At 37.2% G+C, this 10141-nt stretch overlaps 1 non-coding gene across 1 annotated transcript; it reads right to left on the reverse strand.

Annotated features, from left to right (window-relative positions):
• Positions 1–6380: 6380 nt before the first annotated feature.
• On the reverse strand, positions 6381–6486 carry LOC121205365 (small nucleolar RNA R71). Its single transcript, XR_005900446.1, has one exon. It is a non-coding gene; the product is annotated as a small nucleolar RNA R71 (small nucleolar RNA).
• Positions 6487–10141: the final 3655 nt, after the last annotated feature.

Here is a 10141-nt window from a genome sequence, read left to right on the forward strand (position 1 = left end):
AGTGATTTCAAGACCACAAATTTGAAGTAAGAAAATGTATTTTTATTGTATTTTTATGGTCTACAATTTCAAGAGATGATTTCGTGAAAATTTCGTTCGGAAATTTTGACATTTGGGCACTCAATTTGATCAAAAGAACTAAATTGTAAAAAGTGGAAAACTTGAGTTCTAGAAGCTAGAGGTGTCTAATTGCTATGAAATTTTAAATTAAAGGTCCTTGTATGATAATTAGACCATTGGTTAATTTTCTGGACAAAAATGGACATGAAATAGGTGAAATAGAATATTTTTAAGTTAGGGGCATTTTGGTTATTTAATAATTAAAATGAATTAAAAAAATTAAAAGCCAATTTTTATCCATCTTCAAGCTATAGCCGAAACTTGCATGGAGAAACCATGGCTAGGGTTTTCCAAGCTTCCAAGCTCGATTCTAGGTCCGTTCTTACCCCTTTTTTAATGATTTTTACGTTTTTCAAATCCTCTTAACAAGATCTAGCTATTTCTACCATTTATTTGAGATAGGGTTGATGTTTAAAAATTTACCATGTGCTGCATGTGTGTATTTTGATGTTTAAGGGAGGAATATGAATGTTTTTTGTGTGTTAAACTACTTTTACTAAGTAGTTTTCGGTGAAAACGCTAAAAAGGACTAATTTTTAAAAGTTATAAAATTTGTCATAAAAGTGTGATTTAGTGGAAATTTTGGGATGCTGTAGTTATGAAAATGATTCGTCTAGGTTTAAAGTATAAACAAATTGAATAAATTTCTTTTTACGAGCCTAGGGGCAAAAATGTAAATATGACAGTTTAAGGGAAAAAATATTAATTTTGCCATAATATGATTTTTGGGTCACAAAGAATAATGTGACTAATGAGTAAGCTAAATGTGATATTATAAATCAAGAAAAATGGGATTCGAACTGATATCAAGGAAAAACGAGTATTTGACGGTTAATCCTTTTTTCACTGTTTTTGGTGTCAAGGTAAGTTCGTGAGATAATAATAATGCAATGTTATAATTGAATGTTAATGATTGATATTACATGAATTGTAATTTCACGTGTAAATAATGTGATGTGTTACATATTTATTGCTTTAATGTTATATGAACTCAAATGCTTATTTGCTATCATGAATTATATGCCTTGATATTCCATGAGTACATGGTCGGTATTATGGATATTGTAAACGACATTACGAGTTAGTTTGACAGTGATGCAACAAACAATGAAACCCCGTTTTAACCTTAGAAATAATCTAGGATACAAGTGACATGTCATTAGGAATTAAGTAATCTGAACTCATTAAGCGGTCTGGGTTCGTGATATATATGTGACATCTGAGCTCATTAAGTAGTCAGAGTTCATGATGTATGAGATACATGTAATTTGGTTCCGGGTACTAGTCTTGTGTGTCCTACCGGTGGCTAGGTAGTCCTGAGTGGTTCGGATACCTGACAGCTTGTGTGAGCAGCCCGTGTAGTTACACCCTGACCGATAGCTTATGCTAGCGGGTCCGTGAGTAGCTCCATTTTAAGCGTTACATGATATGGGGTAGCTTTGGCTACGTATGTATATGTGGCACTTATGTGCAAATTTTCTGCATATCCAATAGTATTCCAAGTGTTCAACGGATAGTTCAAAGAATAATTTGATGATAGTCCCAAAAGGGTATGTCAAAGACAAGAATGAATATGTGAAAAATGTTGAAAGGGTAGAGGTATGTACGCTAAGCTTATGGTTATTGAGATTTTGAAATGTCGAGACCTCAGTGAGATAAGATGTATGAATTATGATTATGAATTTTGTTGCAATATCATGCTAACTTACACTGTGTAATTGAGCATGGAATCCATGAAATAGGGAGTTCATGATTAGTTGAAAATGAACTTATGATAGTTATCATTATATTGCACTAAAACAGTTTTGGATAGAAGCAGTAGTCCGGCTTTGAAAATCCACCAAAAATTGTGGAAATTGAATTAGAGACTGAATAAAATATGAAAACTAGTCTTACATAGAAGAAACTTTATAAGCAAAAGAATTTCATATTATGTGATATTTTAATTTTCGTAAGACAAGGTCAGAATGATTTCGGAATCCCCTATTCTAAATTACGAAAATTATTAAAAATTGTAAAAAAATAATTATGGGTTATAATTTATATGATTAAAATCCTTGATGAGTATATTTTTAAAGGAAACAAATGGGAACATCATCTGAATCCCGTATGAGGAGATAATTAATTTTTAGTGAAGAGGGGTTGGAATTGTCAGACAGCGAAATAGAGGTAACTTTAACGAATAAACTGTACTTATTGGCTAATCCATAAATTCTGAAAATTTCAGGGGAGAAAGGTATATGAGTCTAGTTTCAAATTATTTTTACAAATCTTAATTTAGAATTTTTTAGCTCATGTTATAAATAATTGAGTGACCATGACTAGAGTGGATAGCTTGTCATGAATATAAAAAAAAAGTGCAAATATGATTGTATTACCTTGAGATCATGTTGTGAGAATTGGTAGAAGCATGTTAATAAAATGCTTATTGTTTTCATACGGACTTACTAAGCTTTAAAGCTTACTCCCCTTCTTTTCCCATCTCTTATAGGTTAATTTAGCTAGCTCGGGTTGGAGATCGCTGAAGATGCTATCACACTATCAAGCTATCATGTTGGGTATAAGTAAACGCAAACCCCTTTAAGTTTATGACATGTATAGGGACTTGATTATTTGCTGTATGAGTCATTATGAATTGGTTAAATGTACTGGCTTGGGAAGGCTAAAGGTTGGATGTAAATTGTAGCCATACAAATTGGCTATATTGGCTAATTGGTTGTAAGCCCATATAATTATGCATGTGCATGTGGCAATGTTTTGTGATGTGATTTATATTTGCTTGATATAGATATAATGGATATGAATTTATTCATATGTTAATGCCTTTTGAGTGTGAATTCAGCATGAAGTGATTTGTTAAGGCATGATAGATGATGATGTGAAAATGATATGTTGTTGCCTAATGGTAGTTTATTTATGCCATGAAATGTACTATTGTAATTTTGTTCAAGTATGTGCAAATAATGGTGACAAATGGCTTGGTAAATAGTCATTTTCTCGGCCACACAGGCAGAGACACGGCCTTCTGTCTCAGCCGTGTGGAGGACATGGCCTAGCACACGAGCGTGTGACTCTGCCGTGTGACCCTTATTTGTTGATGACGTCATAAACAGAGAGTTACACGAGCTGAGGACAGGGGCGTGTGTGACCACACGGCCTAATCCACACGGGCGTGTGACTCTCCAAACATGGAAAATTTCTTAAGTGTTGTAAAATATTTAGAAATTCTCGGTTTAGTCCCGAATCACCTTCGGTATATGTTTTAGGCCTCGTAGGCCCGTATAAGGGACAATGTACATGTGTTTGATTCATTTTAAATTGAATGAAATTTTATGGCCTGATTTTATGAAATTGTTTATGTTTAAGTATGGTAATGCCTTGTATTCTATCCCGGCCTCGGGTACGGATAAGAGGTGTTACATCACCCACCCCTGGTCCAAACGAGATTATACTAAAACTGTAAAATGGATGAAAATATCTGTAATTTATATCAAAAAAGAAAATAAAATGGAGTATGTCCTTATAGATAGGGGAAATTTGGGTGTCGAAAATATGAGTTCTAAGTACTAAACAACACTTTTACTTAAGCTCATACTTAACCCAAGAAGCACCATCATTGCCCCACTATAGGAAATTAAGCTTTTAGTGGCGTGTGGACCAAAAATGCCGCAAAAGTTCTACATTAGTGGCGCTAATCTAAAAACGTTGCAAAAGTTCTACATTATAAACGCAATGAATATGTAATAAAATTTTGCAAAATGGCACCATTTTTAGAGGTGTTTTTAGTGGCGTTTGGACTAAAACGCCGCAAAGGTTATACATTAGTGGCGTTTTTCATAAACGCTGCAACTTTTAATTAAAGTTGACTTAAGCGGCGTTGTTTTGTTAGCCCCAAAATTCCTTTAGTTTTTTTCCAAATCAGATTTCCCCGAAATCTCTAAGTAGTATTCATCTATTCCCTTTCTGATCGAAATCCCTAACCCTAAGTTATTCTTCCCCAATTTCTTTTCCCCAATTTTCCAACTTCCCAAATCCCTTTCTGATCGAAATCCCCAATTTCCCAAATCCTTTTATTTCTTCCCCAATCCCTCTAAATTAACAAAATCAGTTAACTTTTAGTTTGAGCCTAATTTTTGGCTGGAAATTCTTCGCCTCTTTCTCTCCGCTGCCGCTTCAAAAGGTAAAATATTCTATTCTTTTTTTCCTTAATCGTTTAACATTATTTTTGTTCATTAGAACTTTTTCCTTTCGATTACTGATAAACCATAATTTATACATATTTTTACCCCATGCTTAACACATTTTATGGATGATTTTTCCTTAGAATTGGTGAATTCAATGCTCCTAATGTTTTAATTTCATGTTTCATACTTAGGTGAGCATAGGAGAGCAAAAGGAACGAGAAACAGGCCAAAAACGGAGAAAATGGGCCAACGTAAGAAATCAACACGGCCTGGACTTCCTCACACGGGCAGACCACACGGTCGTGTCAATTTGGCAGAATTGAAGCACGACTCATACGGGTAGAACATACGCCTGTGCCATTCTAACAGGTTCGAGCACGGCCTGAAGTAGTCATACACGGGCATGTCACACGGGCGTGTCCCTGCTGAGGCCAAGTTGAGTCCAATTCGGAAAAGGCTAATTTTGAGGGCTTTTAGGCATTCTAAAGCCTATAAACACACCTTAAAGGAAGAGGAAAGGGGACGCAGAGAAAAGGAGGCAGGGAACTGCTCAAGGGAAGCCGATTGATCCATCTCAAAAGCTAGATTCACCATCAAGACTGAAGATCTCCCCTCAAATTCCCTTCAGGAGTTTTGGGTTTTCTTTATGTTTTGTATTCATTATTCTTTTGAGATGTTTTCCTTTTTAGTTATGAACTCAATCCCCTAAATACCTAAGGGGAATGAAACCTAAGACGAATCTTGTTATTATTTTCTGAATTGTATGATAAATATTTAACTTGTTCTTAATTATGTGTTCTTAATTCTTGTTTTGATATCCCAGGATACTGATTCAAGATAAGCTCTTATTCAGAGTAAGAATAGACCCTGTCTAAGAGTACATTTGTCATAATTAAGCGGAGTTGATTGTGAGCCTAGAGATAGGGTGACAAGATTTTGCCGGATTAGGGTGAAACCTAAGAAGGAGATCCATAGATCGAGTTAATGCAACCCTAGGGTGTTAATTAGAGAAAAGTCTCAATTATTCAATCTAAAGATTAGACGTTATTAGTCTTGAGTAGGGATAATAACATAACTTAGGGATCTCTACGGAACAAGTTAAATGAATAGATCGTCTGATTCGGAATCAAATAACAAGTGAAGTCTAGGTGGATTCTTCCTTAGGTATTGTCTTAATTCAATCGTTTTTCCAAAAGTAATTCCCCAATTCTATTTTTTGTGAATTCGTAGTTTAGATAATTAGTTAGTTAAAACAAAACCCCCTTATTCTTAGGCTAGATAATAAAAAGACAGTCATTACTAGTACTTTTGGTTCCTTTGGGTTCAACAATCTGGTCTTGCTAAAACTATACTACTGTTCGATAGGTACACTTGCCTACATCGTGATAATAGTTGGTTTCAAAAACGATTAATTATAAATATATAAAACTTACATGTTACGAAAATCGCGATCAAGTTTTTGGCGCTGTTGCCGAGGAACTAAGATATTAGGAGCACTCAATTTTTATTACTTTAGCCATTTATTTTTCTTACAAGTTAATTCCTGCAAGTTACCACTACTTTTTGACGAAGAAATCGATCGCACAGCTCACAGAAACTGAAGAGAAATAAGGCGATATCTCAACTACGACCGAGGATATGGCTGAAAACTAAGACAATCAGCTACCTCCTGCGATACCCGCTGAACTAGCAAATCAGAATCTTGCTCCTCGTACTATGTATGATTATGCTAAACCTACTTTAATAGGAACTGAGTCAAGTATAGTTAGGTCTGCTATTGCTGCAAATAATTTTGAACTAAACCTAACACAATTCAAATGATACAGCAATCTGTCCAGTTTGATGGTTCACAGGATGAGGATCCAAACACTCACTTGGAAAATTTCCTGGAATTCTGCGATACATTTAAAATTAATGGCATTTATGACGATGTCATTCGTGTTCGGTTATTCCCTTTCTCATTGAGGAACAAAGCTAAACAGTGGTTGAACTCATTACCACGAGGGTCAATTACTACTTGGGAACAAATGACCGAAAATTTTCTATTAAAATATTTCCCGCCGGCTAAAACAGCCAAATTACGTAATGATATCTCTTCGTTTGTACAGATGGACTTAGAAACTCTTTACGATGCATGAGAGAGATACATGGATCTACTGCGAAGGTGTCCTCACCATGGACTACCTCTATGGCTGCATGTTCAAACATTCTACAATGGTGTGAATCCTTCGACAAGGCAAATGATTGATGCAACAGTTGGGGGAACCATCAACAACAAAACACCTAAAGAGGCTTACGAATTTATTGAAGAGATGTCACTGAATAACTATCAGTGGCAAGTCATGAGGACTAAGCTAACTAAAACAGCAGGCGTTTATAACGTTGATTTGGTTACTATACTGTCAAACCAGGTAGAACTTTTAAATAAAAAGATTGATGGTTTACTTGGTTCTACTCAGGTACATCCAGTAATGAGGTGCGAGACGAATAGAGGAGGAGCATGCACAGAGTATCAACCCTTCAACCTTAGCATCAAGGAGGAACAAGTCCAATATATAGGTAACAATAACTCTAGATCCCAAAATAACCCATATAGTAACACTTATAATGCAGGTTGGAGGAACTATCCCAATTTCTCATAGGGCGGTCAAGTAAATCAAAGACCACAACATCCTCCGGGTTTTTAACAACCACCCTCTCAACAGAAAAAGAAATCGAACCTTGAAGAGATACTTTCTAAATTTATCTCGGTGATAGAAAACCGTTTCCAGAACACCGAGACAACACTTAAAAATCAACAAGCGTCAATCCAAGGGCTCGAAACTCAAATAGGGCAGCTTTCCAAACTAATCTCTGAATGACCACAAGGTAGCTTGCCAAGTAATACTGAACCCAACCCAAGGGAATAGCTCAACGCGATTAATGTTCAAGATGAAGAAGGATTCGTTGAGCTTAAGCCAGAAACGAGGCAAGAAACTGTGGTGAGCAGAGATCAAGGTGAGGTCGGTCATAATAAAAATAAATCAGTGAATGTCGAATATAAACCTCGTGCGCCGTACCCCAGCGTGACAAGGAAAGACCACTCAGATGAACAATTTGGTAAATTCCTTAAACTCTTAAAAAAATTACACATTAACTTACCGTTTATTGAAGCTCTATCACAGATGCCAAACGCAATGAAATTTTTAAAGGAGCTTTTAGCAAATAAGCGAAAGTTGGATGAGGCATCGTATGTGGAGCTAAACGTAGTTTGCTCAGCTATTCTGCTAAATGAGCTACCCAACAAATTAAAATATCTAGGGATTTTTACGATTCCTTGCTTAATTGGTAGTTTAGATGTTAATAATGTATTAACTGATTTAGGGGCTAATATTAATGTTATGCCTTACAAAATGTTTAAACAATTAGGTCTTGGGAAACCCAAATAGACTAGGATGAGCATTCAATTAGCAGATAAAACTATAAGATTTCCTAGGGGTATTATTGAAGATGTGCTAGTTAAAATCGATAAATTTATATTTCCCGTTGACTTCATTGTTCTAGACATAGAGGAGGATAGCAACACTCCTTTGATTTTAGGATGGCCCTTTTTAGCAACTGTTAAAATGATTATTAATGTTGGCACATGTGAGCTCACACTCCGTGTGGGAGACGAAACAATCACCATTCAAGCTCGCAATTCTGGCAACACATTGAAAATTGAAGGTGATCGTCTAAACCATTCTACTAAAACTGACAATATAGTGCAACCTACTTTGCAGGAAATGAGTCTGAAGAAAGTACATGAGCCATTCTCAAGCAGTAGCAGAGGAACTATTTATGTACATCGAAGGCTACAAATCGAGGGGCTAGATGAATGGTGGACGCATAAACCAAGGACACACGATAAACCAAAACTACGCCAGAACGAGCTCAACACATTCCCAAATCAACTTAAGGTTGGAGATAAAGTATTATTAGATGCCGCAGATCCTCACATTGTCACTACCAAACCGAATGAAGAAATCCCTCTTATGGTATTTAGCATTTTCCCATTCGGTACAGTCGAATTAAGTCATCCCAAGTTCGGTACTTTTAAGGTAAGCAACACTCGTCTAAAACCTTATTTTGATGAGAATGATAGCAGAAATAAGGAGTATAAACTCCTCGAACCACCATGACCATTCAATGGAGAGGTAAGTCAAGCTTAGACTATAAATAAGCGCTTCTCGGGAGGCAACCCAAACACTAATTGTATTAACTTCTTTCAATTTTAGTGTTTAACACCTAACTTACTAACGGAGCTTTTGAATATAAGTTTACCACATAGACACGGCCAAGCACACGGGCGTGCTTATGACCGTATGGAAACAGGGAAAAAATTTTCCCAACACGGGCTACGACAAATCGCCACCGCTGTACGACATGGCAGTGGGTGAACCTGCCAAAACAGCACGGGCGTGCGACACGCTCGTGCCTTGAACCCGTGGCTGAACCTGTCAAATTAATACGGGTGTACGACACGCCCGTTCCAAGCAACCATGGGGGAACCTATTAAATTAACACGAGCGTAGGCCTACATACACGGGCATGGGAGAAGCGAACGAAGCCAGACACGGTCGTGCGACACGGCCGTGTGCACCCACACGCCTAAGGGACATAGGCGTGGACAAAATGTCAGATGCGCCCAAATTTAAAATTCGCGAGTCACACGGGCAAAAATTGGGAAACACAGGCATGTTACCTGGCCGTGTGCCCTAAAATCTATAAATAGGCTGTACTATTCATTATCACATTCACCCAAAAACCCTAGCTGCTGCAAGTCCACACTCCCTCCCTGCCACGCCCGTGCGCCGCTTCCTACTCTATTTTTGACGCTCAATCTCTCTACCTTAGCGTTTGTTTACTCCATTCACTTCTATTTTACTTATTTCTAATGCTTATTATCAAAATAGTCTTCAGTTTTCTTGTACTATTTTCATTTTTGCTCATTATTCTATCATTTAATTTGCATTCATAGGTTACTTAGTATACATTACATGTTGAACCGCGTTATTAAGAAAGCCTCATTCTCTTGTCATACCCATGCCATTACTATACTCATTCTCATGCTATTACCATGCCAATGTCACGAAATTAGGCTATCAAATTGATTATTTTGGTTGAGTTTGCTTAGTATTAGTAGTTTTGGCTGAAATCGTTAGTTCAAATTCATGGCTTTTTCCTTTTCAAATTCGTTTACCTACTATCATTATTCTTTATATTGTAAGTATACAATGTTGTCTTCACGAGGAAAGAAGGCTGCTGTCCCTGTTTTAAAGAAAAGGAAGGGAGTGTCATCTTCCTTGGGTCCTACCGCGAAAATTCGCCACCCTTTCCTGTAATTCTTCATCGGGCCCCAAGAAGAACTTTTCCAAATACTCTGGGTCTGACCTTTAGTTGCGAGCCGCTGCATCGACTAGGCTACAGTAGAACAAGTTCAGTTGGCTGATGCGATTCGGGCCCTCCTAACTACCGACCCTTGGGAGATTTTCTTTGGGATCATCGAGCCAACATATCTTGAGCTCACCATGAAACTATGCTTAACGTTTCATCTTCAGACCGTAATGACGAACTACAATGATCCCGGCACAGTGCAATTTTGCCTAGACGGATTAGTCCGCCAGCTTAGTGTCTCAGAATTCGGTACGACACTGGGCTTATATACGGAGGAGTTCAAGGAGAAGAATGACTTAGATACTCTCAACCACCATATTTATTGTTCTCCTTCATGGTGCTAGGACGCACTAGTACCAGGTGTAGTCACCTATAATCCTAGCCGCTCTAAGGCATCGGCTCTCCCTCCATCTCTGAGGTAC

This window comes from Gossypium hirsutum, chromosome A08, assembly GCF_007990345.1.
Source record: "Gossypium hirsutum isolate 1008001.06 chromosome A08, Gossypium_hirsutum_v2.1, whole genome shotgun sequence".
NCBI classification, from domain to species: Eukaryota; Viridiplantae; Streptophyta; class Magnoliopsida; order Malvales; family Malvaceae; genus Gossypium; species Gossypium hirsutum.